This window comes from Pogoniulus pusillus, unplaced genomic scaffold, assembly GCF_015220805.1.
Source record: "Pogoniulus pusillus isolate bPogPus1 unplaced genomic scaffold, bPogPus1.pri scaffold_81_arrow_ctg1, whole genome shotgun sequence".
In the NCBI taxonomy this organism is placed as follows: domain Eukaryota; kingdom Metazoa; phylum Chordata; class Aves; order Piciformes; family Lybiidae; genus Pogoniulus; species Pogoniulus pusillus.
In genome coordinates, this window is record NW_026974725.1 from 110,351 (window position 1) to 133,033 (window position 22,683).

The 22,683-nt window shown below is 64.3% G+C and overlaps 1 long non-coding RNA gene across 2 annotated transcripts; it reads left to right on the forward strand.

The window, feature by feature from the left end:
- Positions 1 to 331: 331 nt before the first annotated feature.
- LOC135174562 (uncharacterized) lies at positions 332 to 1,703 on the forward strand. 2 transcript variants are annotated; one of them, XR_010302000.1, is made up of 2 exons: positions 332 to 1,166; positions 1,434 to 1,703. It is a non-coding gene; the product is annotated as an uncharacterized LOC135174562 (long non-coding RNA). The 2 variants fall into 2 exon arrangements; XR_010301999.1 differs by having other exon boundaries at positions 1,494 to 1,703.
- The last annotated feature ends 20,980 nt before the right edge of the window (positions 1,704 to 22,683 follow it).

Genomic DNA, 22,683 nt, shown 5'->3' on the forward strand with positions numbered 1-22,683 from the left:
CCCCCCCCCCTCCGCCGCCGCCGCTCGCTCCGCGCCCCCCCCCCTCCGCCGCCGCCGCTCGCTCCGCGCCCCCCCCCTCCGCCGCCGCCGCTCGCTCCGCGCCCCCCCCCTCCGCCGCCGCCGCTCGCTCCGCGCCCCCCCCCCTCCGCCGCCGCCGCTCGCTCCGCGCCCCCCCCCTCCGCCGCGCTTGGGAGAAGCTGTGTGCGAGCACGTGGTGTGAGCTTTGCAGGCCACGAGGAGCCTGTCCGTGTCTGCAGGCGTGTGCAAGCAGCTGTAGAAGTCTGTCCCGGTCTGCAGATGTCTGCAGGGGTCTTCTAAAAGGTCTGGAGGCTTTTCTGAGTCTGCAGAGCTGTGCGGGGGTCTGGAGGGCTCCCTGGAAGTCTCTGGAGTTCTCTGGGTGTCTGTAGGTCGTTAGGGGTTTTTAGAGGTGTCTGTGGTGCTGCAGGTGTCTCAAAAGGCTGTAAAGGTCTTGAAGTGCCTTGCAAAGGTCTCGAGGTGTCTGTAGAGGTCTTTAGAGGTCTGCAGGGGCCTCTTAAAGATATGTAGGAGTCTGCAGGGGTCTATTGACAGGTTGGGTGGGGTCCCTAGAGCTCTCTAGGAGACTGGAGTGGTCTGTAGGTTTCTGTAGGGGTTTGCAAGTTTCTGTAGCATTCAGTAGGTGTCTGGAGGTTTCTGTTAGGGGTCCGCAGGTGTGTGCAGGCATCATTTAAGGCTCTGGAGGGGTCTATAGATGTGTGCAGGGGTCTGTTAAATATCTGGAGGGGTCTGAAGGGGACTGGGGAGCTCTGTAGGGGTCTGTATGTGTTTGCAGGCAGCTGCAGGGGTCCGTAGATGCCTGTAGGGATTTGCAGGGGTCTTAGTTGTCTGCAGGGGTGGGTCGAGGTTTTAAATCGTTGCTGTAAATAGCATTTATGGCTTTAGAAGCCTCCTTGCAATTATAATTTAGATTGTGGGAAATTTTATTTTTTGTTAAAATAGAAAGTATTTACCCATATTTATTAAATTTATTTTGTAGGATGTTGTGGGTGTTCTTTTCTCTTTTACAGAGAATGAAGATTATGGAGGGGAAACTGAGGTGACTTCAGAGCAGAGAAGTGATATTTTGGAGGAAAAAGCTGAACAGGTCTATTGGGAAGGAAGCAAAAACTCTGGAGGAAAAATCTGAGGTAAACAAGAGGACACAAGTGACATTTTATAGGGGAAAAAAGTGAGTTAGTCTCTAGGGGATAAAAATGAAGACTGTAGGAGGGAAAAGCTGAGGTGATTGGGTGGAACAGAGCTGACATGATGCATGAAAAAACTTAGGGTAACCCATAGGGGAGACCATGACCATTTTGGAGAGAAATCCTGAGGTAGGTGAGGGTATGTGGGTAACATATTAAAAGAGAGACCTAAGGTAGTGTCTGTGAAACAAGATACTCTTGTGTCACCAGAGTTATAGTCAGAGGCGAGTCCCTTTGGCCAGAGTACCTTGCTCACCTCCCATTCTCCAGCCCGATGCGGATCCTCTTTGCGATGTGTCTTGCTTCGCGATTCCATGCCACGCCTCTTCCACCATCAGTGTCAGCTGCTGCTGAGGAAGAAGGATAGACTTAGGCTTCAGTAGCACCTCCTCCTCCATGCCCGAGGAAAACAGGGACCTCCCCAGAGGCACCATCCCTAGTCCGAGTGCCTTTGCGCTCAGCTGGCAGCCCGTGTGGGGTGCCCGCGTCCTTAGCGGGGTGCGGGTGTAGATGGCCCTAAACTGGAGAGAAGGAGCCTCCGTAGGCCCCTGGGACCAGGGTTGCCCTGCCGGTCGGGGCCCGCTCAGTGCCCTGGCGTCCCAGGCGCTTTTTGATGCCAGCAGCGAGTACAGCGCGCCGTAAGCAGGATCGTGTAGCCTCCGCGGCGGCTGCTTTGCGTGCCCAGCTGGATTTGTGCGGGGTTCCCGCCTCGCAGCCCGTCTCCAGTCCTGACCGGGAGTGTGCCGTGCGCCGCTTGGGTGAGACAAGGCAAAGTGGGAGGGCTTTGCGGCGCTGGGGCTGCCTGCGGGTGGGAAGCTGGCCGGGTGGTGCCCCTGGGGAGGTGCCCATTTCCCACGTGTGCGGAGGGGGAGGCGCCAGTGAGGCCTAAGCCTGCCCTTGCTCGGCGGTTGCTGGAGCCGACAGCGGAAGAGGCACGACAGAGAATGGCGAGGTAAAGGACGTTGAGAAGAGGCGGGCCGTCGGTCTGGAGAAGAGGAGACGGGCGAGGCGCTCTGGGCAAAGGGAGCCGCTCCTGACCGAAGGTGTGGTAAGTCGAGAGCTTTGCCGTCACCTCGAGTGTGGCCTGTGTGGCTTTGCGCTGGACAACCTCCACGTAAGTAGGACTCGGTCTTTGCTTGTGCCGTCGTTTGCCTTTTGGCGGTTTGGTCCTTTGGCTGCCCGGAGCCCGGCTGCCCTGTAAGGAAGGCGCGAGGCGGTGTCTCCACGCCCGTTGGGGAAAGGGATCAACCTGGTCCCCGAGCCCCCCCTGTAAGCGGGGTAGGGTCCTTTCCGCAGCCCCGGCAGCTTGTCAGCTGTGGGCTGCCTGTGCAGCGTGACCCCCTGTACTCGGGGCGTGTCGCGGCTTTTGTCCTTTGGCCGCCCCTGAGGGCCTTTGGTGTCCCGAGGCTTCCCTGAGCTCCGCAGAGTCTGGTGCGGCCAAGTCTGACCCTCTTCTCTCCTGCTGCGGGGTAAGGATGACTGTCCCATCGGTGGCTGCCCAGAGCTTGCTCCCTCTCCTGGGAAGAGATGTGCGTATGGCCCCCTCCCTTGCCTCTGTGTGTGTGTGCTTGTGTGCCTGAGCGTGCTTGTGGTGTAGGTTGCTGTGAAAAGTGCTGTAGCTTAGCTTAGGCTTCCCAGGAGGGAAAGAGGGGCTCTGGGCAGTAACAGGGGAGTCTCCTCGGAGTGCCCGAGCGGAGTGGGAGCTCAGCTTGCCCCTCCTTGTCCTGTAGGGACAGAGCGTAGGCCCTGTTGTTGAGGGCCTGGGTGTGTGCCTCCGTGGCAGCCTGTCCTGTTGTCAAGGTGGCATCTGAAGGGCCCTGTAGTCGGGGCCTGTGTGATGAGCTGTGGAGCCTTGTGTCCCTGTGTGTCGCCAGGAGCGGCCCGAGGTCCCGGTGAGCAGGTCCTAGGAGGCTGTTTTGGGCAGCTGAGTGGAGCGCACGTTCCTGGGCCCTTAGAGGGTGGAGGTGGCTCCCTGGGCTCCTGAAGAGGTGTTGCTGTGCTGCAGGCAGGTGGGCCGTCCCGTAAGTTGGGCGCAGTCCGGAGCCCGTGGCTCCGTAGGCGTTTTTGGGAGTGCCGAGGCGAGAGCGGCCGCCCTGTAAGTGGGGCCGTGCGTCGCGGTGCCCGGCGGGAGGTTGGAGGGAACCCCCCTGTAATCAGGGTGGGTATGTCTGGCCCCAGGCTTTCAGAGGCATGGCGTCAGGTTTGTTTATCTCAGCGTGTACTCCTCGGCCCCAGGCTTAGTGTTGGTGGAGTCTCCCGCCATGACCCAGGTCTTTGGCTGCGAAAGCCCGCTGCCTGGCTCCTGAGTCTGCTTCCTGTAGCTGCGGGGCTAGGCCACGCTCTCGACTCCCCGGCATCGACCCACCCGTAAGCGGTCCCCGGTCCGAGTGCCTTTGCGCTCAGCTAGCAGCCCGTGTGGGGTGCCCGCGTCCTTAGCGGGGTGCGGGTGTAGATGGCCCTAAACTGGAGAGAAGGAGCCTCCGTAGGCCCCTGGGACCAGGGTTGCCCTGCCGGTCGGCGCCCGCTCAGTGCCCTGGCGTCCCAGGCGCTTTTTGATGCCAGCAGCGAGTGCAGCGCGCCGTAAGCAGGATCGTGTAGCCTCCGCGGCGGCTGCTTTGCGTGCCCAGCTGGATTTGTGCGGGGTTCCCGCCTCGCAGCCCGTCTCCAGTCCTGACCGGGAGTGTGCCGTGCGCCGCTTGGGTGAGACAAGGCAAAGTGGGAGGGCTTTGCGGCGCTGGGGCTGCCTGCGGGTGGGAAGCTGGCCGGGTGGTGCCCCTGGGGAGGTGCCCATTTCCCACGTGTGCGGAGGGGGAGGCGCCAGTGAGGCCTAAGCCTGCCCTTGCTCGGCGGTTGCTGGAGCCGACAGCGGAAGAGGCACGACAGAGAACGGCGAGGTAAAGGACGTTGAGAAGAGGCGGGCCGTCGGTCTGGAGAAGAGGAGACGGGCGAGGCGCTCTGGGCAAAGGGAGCCGCTCCTGACCGAAGGTGTGGTAAGTCGAGAGCTTTGCCGTCACCTCGAGTGTGGCCTGTGTGGCTTTGCGCCGGACAACCTCCACGTAAGTAGGACTCGGTCTTTGCTTGTGCCGTCGTTTGCCTTTTGGCGGTTTGGTCCTTTGGCTGCCCGGAGCCCGGCTGCCCTGTAAGGAAGGCGCGAGGCGGTGTCTCCACGCCCGTTGGGGAAAGGGATCAACCTGGTCCCCGAGCCCCCCCTGTAAGCGGGGTAGGGTCCTTTCCGCAGCCCCGGCAGCTTGTCAGCTGTGGGCTGCCTGTGCAGCGTGACCCCCTGTACTCGGGGCGTGTCGCGGCTTTTGTCCTTTGGCCGCCCCTGAGGGCCTTTGGTGTCCCGAGGCTTCCCTGAGCTCCGCAGAGTCTGGTGCGGCCAAGTCTGACCCTCTTCTCTCCTGCTGCGGGGTAAGGATGACTGTCCCATCGGTGGCTGCCCAGAGCTTGCTCCCTCTCCTGGGAAGAGATGTGCGTATGGCCCCCTCCCTTGCCTCTGTGTGTGTGTGCTTGTGTGCCTGAGCGTGCTTGTGGTGTAGGTTGCTGTGAAAAGTGCTGTAGCTTAGCTTAGGCTTCCCAGGAGGGAAAGAGGGGCTCTGGGCAGTAACAGGGGAGTCTCCTCGGAGTGCCCGAGCGGAGTGGGAGCTCAGCTTGCCCCTCCTTGTCCTGTAGGGACAGAGCGTAGGCCCTGTTGTTGAGGGCCTGGGTGTGTGCCTCGGTGGCAGCCTGTCCTGTTGTCAAGGTGGCATCTGAAGGGCCCTGTAGTCGGGGCCTGTGTGATGAGCTGTGGAGCCTTGTGTCCCTGTGTGTCGCCAGGAGCGGCCCGAGGTCCCGGTGAGCAGGTCCTAGGAGGCTGTTTTGGGCAGCTGAGTGGAGCGCACGTTCCTGGGCCCTTAGAGGGTGGAGGTGGCTCCCTGGGCTCCTGAAGAGGTGTTGCTGTGCTGCAGGCAGGTGGGCCGTCCCGTAAGTTGGGCGCAGTCCGGAGCCCGTGGCTCCGTAGGCGTTTTTGGGAGTGCCGAGGCGAGAGCGGCCGCCCTGTAAGCGGGGCCGTGCGTCGCGGTGCCCGGCGGGAGGTTGGAGGGAACCCCCCTGTAATCAGGGTGGGTATGTCTGGCCCCAGGCTTTCAGAGGCATGGCGTCAGGATTGTTTATCTCAGCGTGTACTCCTCGGCCCCAGGCTTAGTGTTGGTGGAGTCTCCCGCCATGACCCAGGTCTTTGGCTGCGAAAGCCCGCTGCCTGGCTCCTGAGTCTGCTTCCTGTAGCTGCGGGGCTAGGCCACGCTCTCGACTCCCCGGCATCGACCCACCCGTAAGCGGTCCCCGGTCCGAGTGCCTTTGCGCTCAGCTAGCAGCCCGTGTGGGGTGCCCGCGTCCTTAGCGGGGTGCGGGTGTAGATGGCCCTAAACTGGAGAGAAGGAGCCTCCGTAGGCCCCTGGGACCAGGGTTGCCCTGCCGGTCGGCGCCCGCTCAGTGCCCTGGCGTCCCAGGCGCTTTTTGATGCCAGCAGCGAGTGCAGCGCGCCGTAAGCAGGATCGTGTAGCCTCCGCGGCGGCTGCTTTGCGTGCCCAGCTGGATTTGTGCGGGGTTCCCGCCTCGCAGCCCGTCTCCAGTCCTGACCGGGAGCGTGCCGTGCGCCGCTTGGGTGAGACAAGGCAAAGTGGGAGGGCTTTGCGGCGCTGGGGCTGCCTGCGGGTGGGAAGCTGGCCGGGTGGTGCCCCTGGGGAGGTGCCCATTTCCCACGTGTGCGGAGGGGGAGGCGCCAGTGAGGCCTAAGCCTGCCCTTGCTCGGCGGTTGCTGGAGCCGACAGCGGAAGAGGCACGACAGAGAATGGCGAGGTAAAGGACGTTGAGAAGAGGCGGGCCGTCGGTCTGGAGAAGAGGAGACGGGCGAGGCGCTCTGGGCAAAGGGAGCCGCTCCTGACCGAAGGTGTGGTAAGTCGAGAGCTTTGCCGTCACCTCGAGTGTGGCCTGTGTGGCTTTGCGCTGGACAACCTCCACGTAAGTAGGACTCGGTCTTTGCTTGTGCCGTCGTTTGCCTTTTGGCGGTTTGGTCCTTTGGCTGCCCGGAGCCCGGCTGCCCTGTAAGGAAGGCGCGAGGCGGTGTCTCCACGCCCGTTGGGGAAAGGGATCAACCTGGTCCCCGAGCCCCCCCTGTAAGCGGGGTAGGGTCCTTTCCGCAGCCCCGGCAGCTTGTCAGCTGTGGGCTGCCTGTGCAGCGTGACCCCCTGTACTCGGGGCGTGTCGCGGCTTTTGTCCTTTGGCCGCCCCTGAGGGCCTTTGGTGTCCCGAGGCTTCCCTGAGCTCCGCAGAGTCTGGTGCGGCCAAGTCTGACCCTCTTCTCTCCTGCTGCGGGGTAAGGATGACTGTCCCATCGGTGGCTGCCCAGAGCTTGCTCCCTCTCCTGGGAAGAGATGTGCGTATGGCCCCCTCCCTTGCCTCTGTGTGTGTGTGCTTGTGTGCCTGAGCGTGCTTGTGGTGTAGGTTGCTGTGAAAAGTGCTGTAGCTTAGCTTAGGCTTCCCAGGAGGGAAAGAGGGGCTCTGGGCAGTAACAGGGGAGTCTCCTCGGAGTGCCCGAGCGGAGTGGGAGCTCAGCTTGCCCCTCCTTGTCCTGTAGGGACAGAGCGTAGGCCCTGTTGTTGAGGGCCTGGGTGTGTGCCTCCGTGGCAGCCTGTCCTGTTGTCAAGGTGGCATCTGAAGGGCCCTGTAGTCGGGGCCTGTGTGATGAGCTGTGGAGCCTTGTGTCCCTGTGTGTCGCCAGGAGCGGCCCGAGGTCCCGGTGAGCAGGTCCTAGGAGGCTGTTTTGGGCAGCTGAGTGGAGCGCACGTTCCTGGGCCCTTAGAGGGTGGAGGTGGCTCCCTGGGCTCCTGAAGAGGTGTTGCTGTGCTGCAGGCAGGTGGGCCGTCCCGTAAGTTGGGCGCAGTCCGGAGCCCGTGGCTCCGTAGGCGTTTTTGGGAGTGCCGAGGCGAGAGCGGCCGCCCTGTAAGCGGGGCCGTGCGTCGCGGTGCCCGGCGGGAGGTTGGAGGGAACCCCCCTGTAATCAGGGTGGGTATGTCTGGCCCCAGGCTTTCAGAGGCATGGCGTCAGGATTGTTTATCTCAGCGTGTACTCCTCGGCCCCAGGCTTAGTGTTGGTGGAGTCTCCCGCCATGACCCAGGTCTTTGGCTGCGAAAGCCCGCTGCCTGGCTCCTGAGTCTGCTTCCTGTAGCTGCGGGGCTAGGCCACGCTCTCGACTCCCCGGCATCGACCCACCCGTAAGCGGTCCCCGGTCCGAGTGCCTTTGCGCTCAGCTAGCAGCCCGTGTGGGGTGCCCGCGTCCTTAGCGGGGTGCGGGTGTAGATGGCCCTAAACTGGAGAGAAGGAGCCTCCGTAGGCCCCTGGGACCAGGGTTGCCCTGCCGGTCGGCGCCCGCTCAGTGCCCTGGCGTCCCAGGCGCTTTTTGATGCCAGCAGCGAGTGCAGCGCGCCGTAAGCAGGATCGTGTAGCCTCCGCGGCGGCTGCTTTGCGTGCCCAGCTGGATTTGTGCGGGGTTCCCGCCTCGCAGCCCGTCTCCAGTCCTGACCTGGAGTGTGCCGTGCGCCGCTTGGGTGAGACAAGGCAAAGTGGGAGGGCTTTGCGGCGCTGGGGCTGCCTGCGGGTGGGAAGCTGGCCGGGTGGTGCCCCTGGGGAGGTGCCCATTTCCCACGTGTGCGGAGGGGGAGGCGCCAGTGAGGCCTAAGCCTGCCCTTGCTCGGCGGTTGCTGGAGCCGACAGCGGAAGAGGCACGACAGAGAATGGCGAGGTAAAGGACGTTGAGAAGAGGCGGGCCGTCGGTCTGGAGAAGAGGAGACGGGCGAGGCGCTCTGGGCAAAGGGAGCCGCTCCTGACCGAAGGTGTGGTAAGTCGAGAGCTTTGCCGTCACCTCGAGTGTGGCCTGTGTGGCTTTGCGCTGGACAACCTCCACGTAAGTAGGACTCGGTCTTTGCTTGTGCCGTCGTTTGCCTTTTGGCGGTTTGGTCCTTTGGCTGCCCGGAGCCCGGCTGCCCTGTAAGGAAGGCGCGAGGCGGTGTCTCCACGCCCGTTGGGGAAAGGGATCAACCTGGTCCCCGAGCCCCCCCTGTAAGCGGGGTAGGGTCCTTTCCGCAGCCCCGGCAGCTTGTCAGCTGTGGGCTGCCTGTGCAGCGTGACCCCCTGTACTCGGGGCGTGTCGCGGCTTTTGTCCTTTGGCCGCCCCTGAGGGCCTTTGGTGTCCCGAGGCTTCCCTGAGCTCGGCAGAGTCTGGTGCGGCCAAGTCTGACCCTCTTCTCTCCTGCTGCGGGGTAAGGATGACTGTCCCATCGGTGGCTGCCCAGAGCTTGCTCCCTCTCCTGGGAAGAGATGTGCGTATGGCCCCCTCCCTTGCCTCTGTGTGTGTGTGCTTGTGTGCCTGAGCGTGCTTGTGGTGTAGGTTGCTGTGAAAAGTGCTGTAGCTTAGCTTAGGCTTCCCAGGAGGGAAAGAGGGGCTCTGGGCAGTAACAGGGGAGTCTCCTCGGAGTGCCCGAGCGGAGTGGGAGCTCAGCTTGCCCCTCCTTGTCCTGTAGGGACAGAGCGTAGGCCCTGTTGTTGAGGGCCTGGGTGTGTGCCTCTGTGGCAGCCTGTCCTGTTGTCAAGGTGGCATCTGAAGGGCCCTGTAGTCGGGGCCTGTGTGATGAGCTGTGGAGCCTTGTGTCCCTGTGTGTCGCCAGGAGCGGCCCGAGGTCCCGGTGAGCAGGTCCTAGGAGGCTGTTTTGGGCAGCTGAGTGGAGCGCACGTTCCTGGGCCCTTAGAGGGTGGAGGTGGCTCCCTGGGCTCCTGAAGAGGTGTTGCTGTGCTGCAGGCAGGTGGGCCGTCCCGTAAGTTGGGCGCAGTCCGGAGCCCGTGGCTCCGTAGGCGTTTTTGGGAGTGCCGAGGCGAGAGCGGCCGCCCTGTAAGCGGGGCCGTGCGTCGCGGTGCCCGGCGGGAGGTTGGAGGGAACCCCCCTGTAATCAGGGTGGGTATGTCTGGCCCCAGGCTTTCAGAGGCATGGCGTCAGGTTTGTTTATCTCAGCGTGTACTCCTCGGCCCCAGGCTTAGTGTTGGTGGAGTCTCCCGCCATGACCCAGGTCTTTGGCTGCGAAAGCCCGCTGCCTGGCTCCTGAGTCTGCTTCCTGTAGCTGCGGGGCTAGGCCACGCTCTCGACTCCCCGGCATCCACCCACCCGTAAGCGGTCCCCGGTCCGAGTGCCTTTGCGCTCAGCTAGCAGCCCGTGTGGGGTGCCCGCGTCCTTAGCGGGGTGCGGGTGTAGATGGCCCTAAACTGGAGAGGAGGAGCCTCCGTAGGCCCCTGGGACCAGGGTTGCCCTGCCGGTCGGCGCCCGCTCAGTGCCCTGGCGTCCCAGGCGCTTTTTGATGCCAGCAGCGAGTGCAGCGCGCCGTAAGCAGGATCGTGTAGCCTCCGCGGCGGCTGCTTTGCGTGCCCAGCTGGATTTGTGCGGGGTTCCCGCCTCGCAGCCCGTCTCCAGTCCTGACCGGGAGCGTGCCGTGCGCCGCTTGGGTGAGGCAAGGCAAAGTGGGAGGGCTTTGCGGCGCTGGGGCTGCCTGCGGGTGGGAAGCTGGCCGGGTGGTGCCCCTGGGGAGGTGCCCATTTCCCACGTGTGCGGTTGGGGAGGCGCCAGTGAGGCCTAAGCCTGCCCTTGCTCGGCGGTTGCTGGAGCCGACAGCGGAAGAGGCACGACAGAGAACGGCGAGGTAAAGGACGTTGAGAAGAGGCGGGCCGTCGGTCTGGAGAAGAGGAGACGGGCGAGGCGCTCTGGGCAAAGGGAGCCGCTCCTGACCGAAGGTGTGGTAAGTCGAGAGCTTTGCCGTCACCTCGAGTGTGGCCTGTGTGGCTTTGCGCTGGACAACCTCCACGTAAGTAGGACTCGGTCTTTGCTTGTGCCGTCGTTTGCCTTTTGGCGGTTTGGTCCTTTGGCTGCCCGGAGCCCGGCTGCCCTGTAAGGAAGGCGCGAGGCGGTGTCTCCACGCCCGTTGGGGAAAGGGATCAACCTGGTCCCCGAGCCCCCCCTGTAAGCGGGGTAGGGTCCTTTCCGCAGCCCCGGCAGCTTGTCAGCTGTGGGCTGCCTGTGCAGCGTGACCCCCTGTACTCGGGGCGTGTCGCGGCTTTTGTCCTTTGGCCGCCCCTGAGGGCCTTTGGTGTCCCGAGGCTTCCCTGAGCTCCGCAGAGTCTGGTGCGGCCAAGTCTGACCCTCTTCTCTCCTGCTGCGGGGTAAGGATGACTGTCCCATCGGTGGCTGCCCAGAGCTTGCTCCCTCTCCTGGGAAGAGATGTGCGTATGGCCCCCTCCCTTGCCTCTGTGTGTGTGTGCTTGTGTGCCTGAGCGTGCTTGTGGTGTAGGTTGCTGTGAAAAGTGCTGTAGCTTAGCTTAGGCTTCCCAGGAGGGAAAGAGGGGCTCTGGGCAGTAACAGGGGAGTCTCCTCGGAGTGCCCGAGCGGAGTGGGAGCTCAGCTTGCCCCTCCTTGTCCTGTAGGGACAGAGCGTAGGCCCTGTTGTTGAGGGCCTGGGTGTGTGCCTCTGTGGCAGCCTGTCCTGTTGTCAAGGTGGCATCTGAAGGGCCCTGTAGTCGGGGCCTGTGTGATGAGCTGTGGAGCCTTGTGTCCCTGTGTGTCGCCAGGAGCGGCCCGAGGTCCCGGTGAGCAGGTCCTAGGAGGCTGTTTTGGGCAGCTGAGTGGAGCGCACGTTCCTGGGCCCTTAGAGGGTGGAGGTGGCTCCCTGGGCTCCTGAAGAGGTGTTGCTGTGCTGCAGGCAGGTGGGCCGTCCCGTAAGTTGGGCGCAGTCCGGAGCCCGTGGCTCCGTAGGCGTTTTTGGGAGTGCCGAGGCGAGAGCGGCCGCCCTGTAAGCGGGGCCGTGCGTCGCGGTGCCCGGCGGGAGGTTGGAGGGAACCCCCCTGTAATCAGGGTGGGTATGTCTGGCCCCAGGCTTTCAGAGGCATGGCGTCAGGTTTGTTTATCTCAGCGTGTACTCCTCGGCCCCAGGCTTAGTGTTGGTGGAGTCTCCCGCCATGACCCAGGTCTTTGGCTGCGAAAGCCCGCTGCCTGGCTCCTGAGTCTGCTTCCTGTAGCTGCGGGGCTAGGCCACGCTCTCGACTCCCCGGCATCGACCCACCCGTAAGCGGTCCCCGGTCCGAGTGCCTTTGCGCTCAGCTAGCAGCCCGTGTGGGGTGCCCGCGTCCTTAGCGGGGTGCGGGTGTAGATGGCCCTAAACTGGAGAGGAGGAGCCTCCGTAGGCCCCTGGGACCAGGGTTGCCCTGCCGGTCGGCGCCCGCTCAGTGCCCTGGCGTCCCAGGCGCTTTTTGATGCCAGCAGCGAGTGCGGCGCGCCGTAAGCAGGATCGTGTAGCCTCCGCGGCGGCTGCTTTGCGTGCCCAGCTGGATTTGTGCGGGGTTCCCGCCTCGCAGCCCGTCTCCAGTCCTGACCTGGAGTGTGCCGTGCGCCGCTTGGGTGAGGCAAGGCAAAGTGGGAGGGCTTTGCGGCGCTGGGGCTGCCTGCGGGTGGGAAGCTGGCCGGGTGGTGCCCCTGGGGAGGTGCCCATTTCCCACGTGTGCGGTTGGGGAGGCGCCAGTGAGGCCTAAGCCTGCCCTTGCTCGGCGGTTGCTGGAGCCGACAGCGGAAGAGGCACGACAGAGAACGGCGAGGTAAAGGACGTTGAGAAGAGGCGGGCCGTCGGTCTGGAGAAGAGGAGACGGGCGAGGCGCTCTGGGCAAAGGGAGCCGCTCCTGACCGAAGGTGTGGTAAGTCGAGAGCTTTGCCGTCACCTCGAGTGTGGCCTGTGTGGCTTTGCGCTGGACAACCTCCACGTAAGTAGGACTCGGTCTTTGCTTGTGCCGTCGTTTGCCTTTTGGCGGTTTGGTCCTTTGGCTGCCCGGAGCCCGGCTGCCCTGTAAGGAAGGCGCGAGGCGGTGTCTCCACGCCCGTTGGGGAAAGGGATCAACCTGGTCCCCGAGCCCCCCCTGTAAGCGGGGTAGGGTCCTTTCCGCAGCCCCGGCAGCTTGTCAGCTGTGGGCTGCCTGTGCAGCGTGACCCCCTGTACTCGGGGCGTGTCGCGGCTTTTGTCCTTTGGCCGCCCCTGAGGGCCTTTGGTGTCCCGAGGCTTCCCTGAGCTCCGCAGAGTCTGGTGCGGCCAAGTCTGACCCTCTTCTCTCCTGCTGCGGGGTAAGGATGACTGTCCCATCGGTGGCTGCCCAGAGCTTGCTCCCTCTCCTGGGAAGAGATGTGCGTATGGCCCCCTCCCTTGCCTCTGTGTGTGTGTGCTTGTGTGCCTGAGCGTGCTTGTGGTGTAGGTTGCTGTGAAAAGTGCTGTAGCTTAGCTTAGGCTTCCCAGGAGGGAAAGAGGGGCTCTGGGCAGTAACAGGGGAGTCTCCTCGGAGTGCCCGAGCGGAGTGGGAGCTCAGCTTGCCCCTCCTTGTCCTGTAGGGACAGAGCGTAGGCCCTGTTGTTGAGGGCCTGGGTGTGTGCCTCCGTGGCAGCCTGTCCTGTTGTCAAGGTGGCATCTGAAGGGCCCTGTAGTCGGGGCCTGTGTGATGAGCTGTGGAGCCTTGTGTCCCTGTGTGTCGCCAGGAGCGGCCCGAGGTCCCGGTGAGCAGGTCCTAGGAGGCTGTTTTGGGCAGCTGAGTGGAGCGCACGTTCCTGGGCCCTTAGAGGGTGGAGGTGGCTCCCTGGGCTCCTGAAGAGGTGTTGCTGTGCTGCAGGCAGGTGGGCCGTCCCGTAAGTTGGGCGCAGTCCGGAGCCCGTGGCTCCGTAGGCGTTTTTGGGAGTGCCGAGGCGAGAGCGGCCGCCCTGTAAGTGGGGCCGTGCGTCGCGGTGCCCGGCGGGAGGTTGGAGGGAACCCCCCTGTAATCAGGGTGGGTATGTCTGGCCCCAGGCTTTCAGAGGGATGGCGTCAGGATTGTTTATCTCAGCGTGTACTCCTCGGCCCCAGGCTTAGTGTTGGTGGAGTCTCCCGCCATGACCCAGGTCTTTGGCTGCGAAAGCCCGCTGCCTGGCTCCTGAGTCTGCTTCCTGTAGCTGCGGGGCTAGGCCACGCTCTCGACTCCCCGGCATCGACCCACCCGTAAGCGGTCCCCGGTCCGAGTGCCTTTGCGCTCAGCTAGCAGCCCGTGTGGGGTGCCCGCGTCCTTAGCGGGGTGCGGGTGTAGATGGCCCTAAACTGGAGAGAAGGAGCCTCCGTAGGCCCCTGGGACCAGGGTTGCCCTGCCGGTCGGCGCCCGCTCAGTGCCCTGGCGTCCCAGGCGCTTTTTGATGCCAGCAGCGAGTGCAGCGCGCCGTAAGCAGGATCGTGTAGCCTCCGCGGCGGCTGCTTTGCGTGCCCAGCTGGATTTGTGCGGGGTTCCCGCCTCGCAGCCCGTCTCCAGTCCTGACCGGGAGCGTGCCGTGCGCCGCTTGGGTGAGGCAAGGCAAAGTGGGAGGGCTTTGCGGCGCTGGGGCTGCCTGCGGGTGGGAAGCTGGCCGGGTGGTGCCCCTGGGGAGGTGCCCATTTCCCACGTGTGCGGTTGGGGAGGCGCCAGTGAGGCCTAAGCCTGCCCTTGCTCGGCGGTTGCTGGAGCCGACAGCGGAAGAGGCACGACAGAGAACGGCGAGGTAAAGGACGTTGAGAAGAGGCGGGCCGTCGGTCTGGAGAAGAGGAGACGGGCGAGGCGCTCTGGGCAAAGGGAGCCGCTCCTGACCGAAGGTGTGGTAAGTCGAGAGCTTTGCCGTCACCTCGAGTGTGGCCTGTGTGGCTTTGCGCTGGACAACCTCCACGTAAGTAGGACTCGGTCTTTGCTTGTGCCGTCGTTTGCCTTTTGGCGGTTTGGTCCTTTGGCTGCCCGGAGCCCGGCTGCCCTGTAAGGAAGGCGCGAGGCGGTGTCTCCACGCCCGTTGGGGAAAGGGATCAACCTGGTCCCCGAGCCCCCCCTGTAAGCGGGGTAGGGTCCTTTCCGCAGCCCCGGCAGCTTGTCAGCTGTGGGCTGCCTGTGCAGCGTGACCCCCTGTACTCGGGGCGTGTCGCGGCTTTTGTCCTTTGGCCGCCCCTGAGGGCCTTTGGTGTCCCGAGGCTTCCCTGAGCTCCGCAGAGTCTGGTGCGGCCAAGTCTGACCCTCTTCTCTCCTGCTGCGGGGTAAGGATGACTGTCCCATCGGTGGCTGCCCAGAGCTTGCTCCCTCTCCTGGGAAGAGATGTGCGTATGGCCCCCTCCCTTGCCTCTGTGTGTGTGTGCTTGTGTGCCTGAGCGTGCTTGTGGTGTAGGTTGCTGTGAAAAGTGCTGTAGCTTAGCTTAGGCTTCCCAGGAGGGAAAGAGGGGCTCTGGGCAGTAACAGGGGAGTCTCCTCGGAGTGCCCGAGCGGAGTGGGAGCTCAGCTTGCCCCTCCTTGTCCTGTAGGGACAGAGCGTAGGCCCTGTTGTTGAGGGCCTGGGTGTGTGCCTCTGTGGCAGCCTGTCCTGTTGTCAAGGTGGCATCTGAAGGGCCCTGTAGTCGGGGCCTGTGTGATGAGCTGTGGAGCCTTGTGTCCCTGTGTGTCGCCAGGAGCGGCCCGAGGTCCCGGTGAGCAGGTCCTAGGAGGCTGTTTTGGGCAGCTGAGTGGAGCGCGCGTTCCTGGGCCCTTAGAGGGTGGAGGTGGCTCCCTGGGCTCCTGAAGAGGTGTTGCTGTGCTGCAGGCAGGTGGGCCGTCCCGTAAGTTGGGCGCAGTCCGGAGCCCGTGGCTCCGTAGGCGTTTTTGGGAGTGCCGAGGCGAGAGCGGCCGCCCTGTAAGCGGGGCCGTGCGTCGCGGTGCCCGGCGGGAGGTTGGAGGGAACCCCCCTGTAATCAGGGTGGGTATGTCTGGCCCCAGGCTTTCAGAGGCATGGCGTCAGGATTGTTTATCTCAGCGTGTACTCCTCGGCCCCAGGCTTAGTGTTGGTGGAGTCTCCCGCCATGACCCAGGTCTTTGGCTGCGAAAGCCCGCTGCCTGGCTCCTGAGTCTGCTTCCTGTAGCTGCGGGGCTAGGCCACGCTCTCGACTCCCCGGCATCGACCCACCCGTAAGCGGTCCCCGGTCCGAGTGCCTTTGCGCTCAGCTAGCAGCCCGTGTGGGGTGCCCGCGTCCTTAGCGGGGTGCGGGTGTAGATGGCCCTAAACTGGAGAGAAGGAGCCTCCGTAGGCCCCTGGGACCAGGGTTGCCCTGCCGGTCGGCGCCCGCTCAGTGCCCTGGCGTCCCAGGCGCTTTTTGATGCCAGCAGCGAGTGCAGCGCGCCGTAAGCAGGATCGTGTAGCCTCCGCGGCGGCTGCTTTGCGTGCCCAGCTGGATTTGTGCGGGGTTCCCGCCTCGCAGCCCGTCTCCAGTCCTGACCGGGAGCGTGCCGTGCGCCGCTTGGGTGAGGCAAGGCAAAGTGGGAGGGCTTTGCGGCGCTGGGGCTGCCTGCGGGTGGGAAGCTGGCCGGGTGGTGCCCCTGGGGAGGTGCCCATTTCCCACGTGTGCGGTTGGGGAGGCGCCAGTGAGGCCTAAGCCTGCCCTTGCTCGGCGGTTGCTGGAGCCGACAGCGGAAGAGGCACGACAGAGAATGGCGAGGTAAAGGACGTTGAGAAGAGGCGGGCCGTCGGTCTGGAGAAGAGGAGACGGGCGAGGCGCTCTGGGCAAAGGGAGCCGCTCCTGACCGAAGGTGTGGTAAGTCGAGAGCTTTGCCGTCACCTCGAGTGTGGCCTGTGTGGCTTTGCGCTGGACAACCTCCACGTAAGTAGGACTCGGTCTTTGCTTGTGCCGTCGTTTGCCTTTTGGCGGTTTGGTCCTTTGGCTGCCCGGAGCCCGGCTGCCCTGTAAGGAAGGCGCGAGGCGGTGTCTCCACGCCCGTTGGGGAAAGGGATCAACCTGGTCCCCGAGCCCCCCCTGTAAGCGGGGTAGGGTCCTTTCCGCAGCCCCGGCAGCTTGTCAGCTGTGGGCTGCCTGTGCAGCGTGACCCCCTGTACTCGGGGCGTGTCGCGGCTTTTGTCCTTTGGCCGCCCCTGAGGGCCTTTGGTGTCCCGAGGCTTCCCTGAGCTCCGCAGAGTCTGGTGCGGCCAAGTCTGACCCTCTTCTCTCCTGCTGCGGGGTAAGGATGACTGTCCCATCGGTGGCTGCCCAGAGCTTGCTCCCTCTCCTGGGAAGAGATGTGCGTATGGCCCCCTCCCTTGCCTCTGTGTGTGTGTGCTTGTGTGCCTGAGCGTGCTTGTGGTGTAGGTTGCTGTGAAAAGTGCTGTAGCTTAGCTTAGGCTTCCCAGGAGGGAAAGAGGGGCTCTGGGCAGTAACAGGGGAGTCTCCTCGGAGTGCCCGAGCGGAGTGGGAGCTCAGCTTGCCCCTCCTTGTCCTGTAGGGACAGAGCGTAGGCCCTGTTGTTGAGGGCCTGGGTGTGTGCCTCCGTGGCAGCCTGTCCTGTTGTCAAGGTGGCATCTGAAGGGCCCTGTAGTCGGGGCCTGTGTGATGAGCTGTGGAGCCTTGTGTCCCTGTGTGTCGCCAGGAGCGGCCCGAGGTCCCGGTGAGCAGGTCCTAGGAGGCTGTTTTGGGCAGCTGAGTGGAGCGCACGTTCCTGGGCCCTTAGAGGGTGGAGGTGGCTCCCTGGGCTCCTGAAGAGGTGTTGCTGTGCTGCAGGCAGGTGGGCCGTCCCGTAAGTTGGGCGCAGTCCGGAGCCCGTGGCTCCGTAGGCGTTTTTGGGAGTGCCGAGGCGAGAGCGGCCGCCCTGTAAGCGGGGCCGTGCGTCGCGGTGCCCGGCGGGAGGTTGGAGGGAACCCCCCTGTAATCAGGGTGGGTATGTCTGGCCCCAGGCTTTCAGAGGCATGGCGTCAGGATTGTTTATCTCAGCGTGTACTCCTCGGCCCCAGGCTTAGTGTTGGTGGAGTCTCCCGCCATGACCCAGGTCTTTGGCTGCGAAAGCCCGCTGCCTGGCTCCTGAGTCTGCTTCCTGTAGCTGCGGGGCTAGGCCACGCTCTCGACTCCCCGGCATCGACCCACCCGTAAGCGGTCCCCGGTCCGAGTGCCTTTGCGCTCAGCTAGCAGCCCGTGTGGGGTGCCCGCGTCCTTAGCGGGGTGCGGGTGTAGATGGCCCTAAACTGGAGAGAAGGAGCCTCCGTAGGCCCCTGGGACCAGGGTTGCCCTGCCGGTCGGCGCCCGCTCAGTGCCCTGGCGTCCCAGGCGCTTTTTGATGCCAGCAGCGAGTGCAGCGCGCCGTAAGCAGGATCGTGTAGCCTCCGCGGCGGCTGCTTTGCGTGCCCAGCTGGATTTGTGCGGGGTTCCCGCCTCGCAGCCCGTCTCCAGTCCTGACCGGGAGTGTGCCGTGCGCCGCTTGGGTGAGACAAGGCAAAGTGGGAGGGCTTTGCGGCGCTGGGGCTGCCTGCGGGTGGGAAGCTGGCCGGGTGGTGCCCCTGGGGAGGTGCCCATTTCCCACGTGTGCGGAGGGGGAGGCGCCAGTGAGGCCTAAGCCTGCCCTTGCTCGGCGGTTGCTGGAGCCGACAGCGGAAGAGGCACGACAGAGAATGGCGAGGTAAAGGACGTTGAGAAGAGGCGGGCCGTCGGTCTGGAGAAGAGGAGACGGGCGAGGCGCTCTGGGCAAAGGGAGCCGCTCCTGACCGAAGGTGTGGTAAGTCGAGAGCTTTGCCGTCACCTCGAGTGTGGCCTGTGTGGCTTTGCGCTGGACAACCTCCACGTAAGTAGGACTCGGTCTTTGCTTGTGCCGTCGTTTGCCTTTTGGCGGTTTGGTCCTTTGGCTGCCCGGAGCCCGGCTGCCCTGTAAGGAAGGCGCGAGGCGGTGTCTCCACGCCCGTTGGGGAAAGGGATCAACCTGGTCCCCGAGCCCCCCCTGTAAGCGGGGTAGGGTCCTTTCCGCAGCCCCGGCAGCTTGTCAGCTGTGGGCTGCCTGTGCAGCGTGACCCCCTGTACTCGGGGCGTGTCGCGGCTTTTGTCCTTTGGCCGCCCCTGAGGGCCTTTGGTGTCCCGAGGCTTCCCTGAGCTCCGCAGAGTCTGGTGCGGCCAAGTCTGACCCTCTTCTCTCCTGCTGCGGGGTAAGGATGACTGTCCCATCGGTGGCTGCCCAGAGCTTGCTCCCTCTCCTGGGAAGAGATGTGCGTATGGCCCCCTCCCTTGCCTCTGTGTGTGTGTGCTTGTGTGCCTGAGCGTGCTTGTGGTGTAGGTTGCTGTGAAAAGTGCTGTAGCTTAGCTTAGGCTTCCCAGGAGGGAAAGAGGGGCTCTGGGCAGTAACAGGGGAGTCTCCTCGGAGTGCCCGAGCGGAGTGGGAGCTCAGCTTGCCCCTCCTTGTCCTGTAGGGACAGAGCGTAGGCCCTGTTGTTGAGGGCCTGGGTGTGTGCCTCTGTGGCAGCCTGTCCTGTTGTCAAGGTGGCATCTGAAGGGCCCTGTAGTCGGGGCCTGTGTGATGAGCTGTGGAGCCTTGTGTCCCTGTGTGTCGCCAGGAGCGGCCCGAGGTCCCGGTGAGCAGGTCCTAGGAGGCTGTTTTGGGCAGCTGAGTGGAGCGCACGTTCCTGGGCCCTTAGAGGGTGGAGGTGGCTCCCTGGGCTCCTGAAGAGGTGTTGCTGTGCTGCAGGCAGGTGGGCCGTCCCGTAAGTTGGGCGCAGTCCGGAGCCCGTGGCTCCGTAGGCGTTTTTGGGAGTGCCGAGGCGAGAGCGGCCGCCCTGTAAGCGGGGCCGTGCGTCGCGGTGCCCGGCGGGAGGTTGGAGGGAACCCCCCTGTAATCAGGGTGGGTATGTCTGGCCCCAGGCTTTCAGAGGCATGGCGTCAGGATTGTTTATCTCAGCGTGTACTCCTCGGCCCCAGGCTTAGTGTTGGTGGAGTCTCCCGCCATGACCCAGGTCTTTGGCTGCGAAAGCCCGCTGCCTGGCTCCTGAGTCTGCTTCCTGTAGCTGCGGGGCTAGGCCACGCTCTCGACTCCCCGGCATCGACCCACCCGTAAGCGGTCCCCGGTCCGAGTGCCTTTGCGCTCAGCTAGCAGCCCGTGTGGGGTGCCCGCGTCCTTAGCGGGGTGCGGGTGTAGATGGCCCTAAACTGGAGAGAAGGAGCCTCCGTAGGCCCCTGGGACCAGGGTTGCCCTGCCGGTCGGCGCCCGCTCAGTGCCCTGGCGTCCCAGGCGCTTTTTGATGCCAGCAGCGAGTGCAGCGCGCCGTAAGCAGGATCGTGTAGCCTCCGCGGCGGCTGCTTTGCGTGCCCAGCTGGATTTGTGCGGGGTTCCCGCCTCGCAGCCCGTCTCCAGTCCTGACCGGGAGTGTGCCGTGCGCCGCTTGGGTGAGACAAGGCAAAGTGGGAGGGCTTTGCGGCGCTGGGGCTGCCTGCGGGTGGGAAGCTGGCCGGGTGGTGCCCCTGGGGAGGTGCCCATTTCCCACGTGTGCGGAGGGGGAGGCGCCAGTGAGGCCTAAGCCTGCCCTTGCTCGGCGGTTGCTGGAGCCGACAGCGGAAGAGGCACGACAGAGAATGGCGAGGTAAAGGACGTTGAGAAGAGGCGGGCCGTCGGTCTGGAGAAGAGGAGACGGGCGAGGCGCTCTGGGCAAAGGGAGCCGCTCCTGACCGAAGGTGTGGTAAGTCGAGAGCTTTGCCGTCACCTCGAGTGTGGCCTGTGTGGCTTTGCGCTGGACAACCTCCACGTAAGTAGGACTCGGTCTTTGCTTGTGCCGTCGTTTGCCTTTTGGCGGTTTGGTCCTTTGGCTGCCCGGAGCCCGGCTGCCCTGTAAGGAAGGCGCGAGGCGGTGTCTCCACGCCCGTTGGGGAAAGGGATCAACCTGGTCCCCGAGCCCCCCCTGTAAGCGGGGTAGGGTCCTTTCCGCAGCCCCGGCAGCTTGTCAGCTGTGGGCTGCCTGTGCAGCGTGACCCCCTGTACTCGGGGCGTGTCGCGGCTTTTGTCCTTTGGCCGCCCCTGAGGGCCTTTGGTGTCCCGAGGCTTCCCTGAGCTCCGCAGAGTCTGGTGCGGCCAAGTCTGACCCTCTTCTCTCCTGCTGCGGGGTAAGGATGACTGTCCCATCGGTGGCTGCCCAGAGCTTGCTCCCTCTCCTGGGAAGAGATGTGCGTATGGCCCCCTCCCTTGCCTCTGTGTGTGTGTGCTTGTGTGCCTGAGCGTGCTTGTGGTGTAGGTTGCTGTGAAAAGTGCTGTAGCTTAGCTTAGGCTTCCCAGGAGGGAAAGAGGGGCTCTGGGCAGTAACAGGGGAGTCTCCTCGGAGTGCCCGAGCGGAGTGGGAGCTCAGCTTGCCCCTCCTTGTCCTGTAGGGACAGAGCGTAGGCCCTGTTGTTGAGGGCCTGGGTGTTTACCTCTGTGGCAGCCTGTCCTGTTGTCAAGGTGGCATCTGAAGGGCCCTGTAGTCGGGGCCTGTGTGATGAGCTGTGGAGCCTTGTGTCCCTGTGTGTCGCCAGGAGCGGCCCGAGGTCCCGGTGAGCAGGTCCTAGGAGGCTGTTTTGGGCAGCTGAGTGGAGCGCACGTTCCTGGGCCCTTAGAGGGTGGAGGTGGCTCCCTGGGCTCCTGAAGAGGTGTTGCTGTGCTGCAGGCAGGTGGGCCGTCCCGTAAGTTGGGCGCAGTCCGGAGCCCGTGGCTCCGTAGGCGTTTTTGGGAGTGCCGAGGCGAGAGCGGCCGCCCTGTAAGTGGGGCCGTGCGTCGCGGTGCCCGGCGGGAGGTTGGAGGGAACCCCCCTGTAATCAGGGTGGGTATGTCTGGCCCCAGGCTTTCAGAGGCATGGCGTCAGGTTTGTTTATCTCGGCGTGTACTCCTCGGCCCCAGGCTTAGTGTTGGTGGAGTCTCCCGCCATGACCCAGGTCTTTGGCTGCGAAAGCCCGCTGCCTGGCTCCTGAGTCTGCTTCCTGTAGCTGCGGGGCTAGGCCACGCTCTCGACTCCCCGGCATCGACCCACCCGTAAGCGGTCCCCGGTCCGAGTGCCTTTGCGCTCAGGTAGCAGCCCGTGTGGGGTGCCCGCGTCCTTAGCGGGGTGCGGGTGTAGATGGCCCTAAACTGGAGAGAAGGAGCCTCCGTAGGCCCCTGGGACCAGGGTTGCCCTGCCGGTCGGCGCCCGCTCAGTGCCCTGGCGTCCCAGGCGCTTTTTGATGCCAGCAGCGAGTGCAGCGCGCCGTAAGCAGGATCGTGTAGCCTCCGCGGCGGCTGCTTTGCGTGCCCAGCTGGATTTGTGCGGGGTTCCCGCCTCGCAGCCCGTCTCCAGTCCTGACCGGGAGTGTGCCGTGCGCCGCTTGGGTGAGACAAGGCAAAGTGGGAGGGCTTTGCGGCGCTGGGGCTGCCTGCGGGTGGGAAGCTGGCCGGGTGGTGCCCCTGGGGAGGTGCCCGTTTCCCACGTGTGCGGAGGGGGAGGCGCCAGTGAGGCCTAAGCCTGCCCTTGCTCGGCGGTTGCTGGAGCCGACAGCGGAAGAGGCACGACAGAGAACGGCGAGGTAAAGGACGTTGAGACGAGGCGGGCCGTCGGTCTGGAGAAGAGGAGACGGGCGAGGCGCTCTGGGCAAAGGGAGCCGCTCCTGACCGAAGGTGTGGTAAGTCGAGAGCTTTGCCGTCACCTCGAGTGTGGCCTGTGTGGCTTTGCGCTGGACAACCTCCACGTAAGTAGGACTCGGTCTTTGCTTGTGCCGTCGTTTGCCTTTTGGCGGTTTGGTCCTTTGGCTGCCCGGAGCCCGGCTGCCCTGTAAGGAAGGCGCGAGGCGGTGTCTCCACGCCCGTTGGGGAAAGGGATCAACCTGGTCCCCGAGCCCCCCCTGTAAGCGGGGTAGGGTCCTTTCCGCAGCCCCGGCAGCTTGTCAGCTGTGGGCTGCCTGTGCAGCGTGACCCCCTGTACTCGGGGCGTGTCGCGGCTTTTGTCCTTTGGCCGCCCCTGAGGGCCTTTGGTGTCCCGAGGCTTCCCTGAGCTCCGCAGAGTCTGGTGCGGCCAAGTCTGACCCTCTTCTCTCCTGCTGCGGGGTAAGGATGACTGTCCCATCGGTGGCTGCCCAGAGCTTGCTCCCTCTCCTGGGAAGAGATGTGCGTATGGCCCCCTCCCTTGCCTCTGTGTGTGTGTGCTTGTGTGCCTGAGCGTGCTTGTGGTGTAGGTTGCTGTGAAAAGTGCTGTAGCTTAGCTTAGGCTTCCCAGGAGGGAAAGAGGGGCTCTGGGCAGTAACAGGGGAGTCTCCTCGGAGTGCCCGAGCGGAGTGGGAGCTCAGCTTGCCCCTCCTTGTCCTGTAGGGACAGAGCGTAGGCCCTGTTGTTGAGGGCCTGGGTGTGTGCCTCCGTGGCAGCCTGTCCTGTTGTCAAGGTGGCATCTGAAGGGCCCTGTAGTCGGGGCCTGTGTGATGAGCTGTGGAGCCTTGTGTCCCTGTGTGTCGCCAGGAGCGGCCCGAGGTCCCGGTGAGCAGGTCCTAGGAGGCTGTTTTGGGCAGCTGAGTGGAGCGCACGTTCCTGGGCCCTTAGAGGGTGGAGGTGGCTCCCTGGGCTCCTGAAGAGGTGTTGCTGTGCTGCAGGCAGGTGGGCCGTCCCGTAAGTTGGGCGCAGTCCG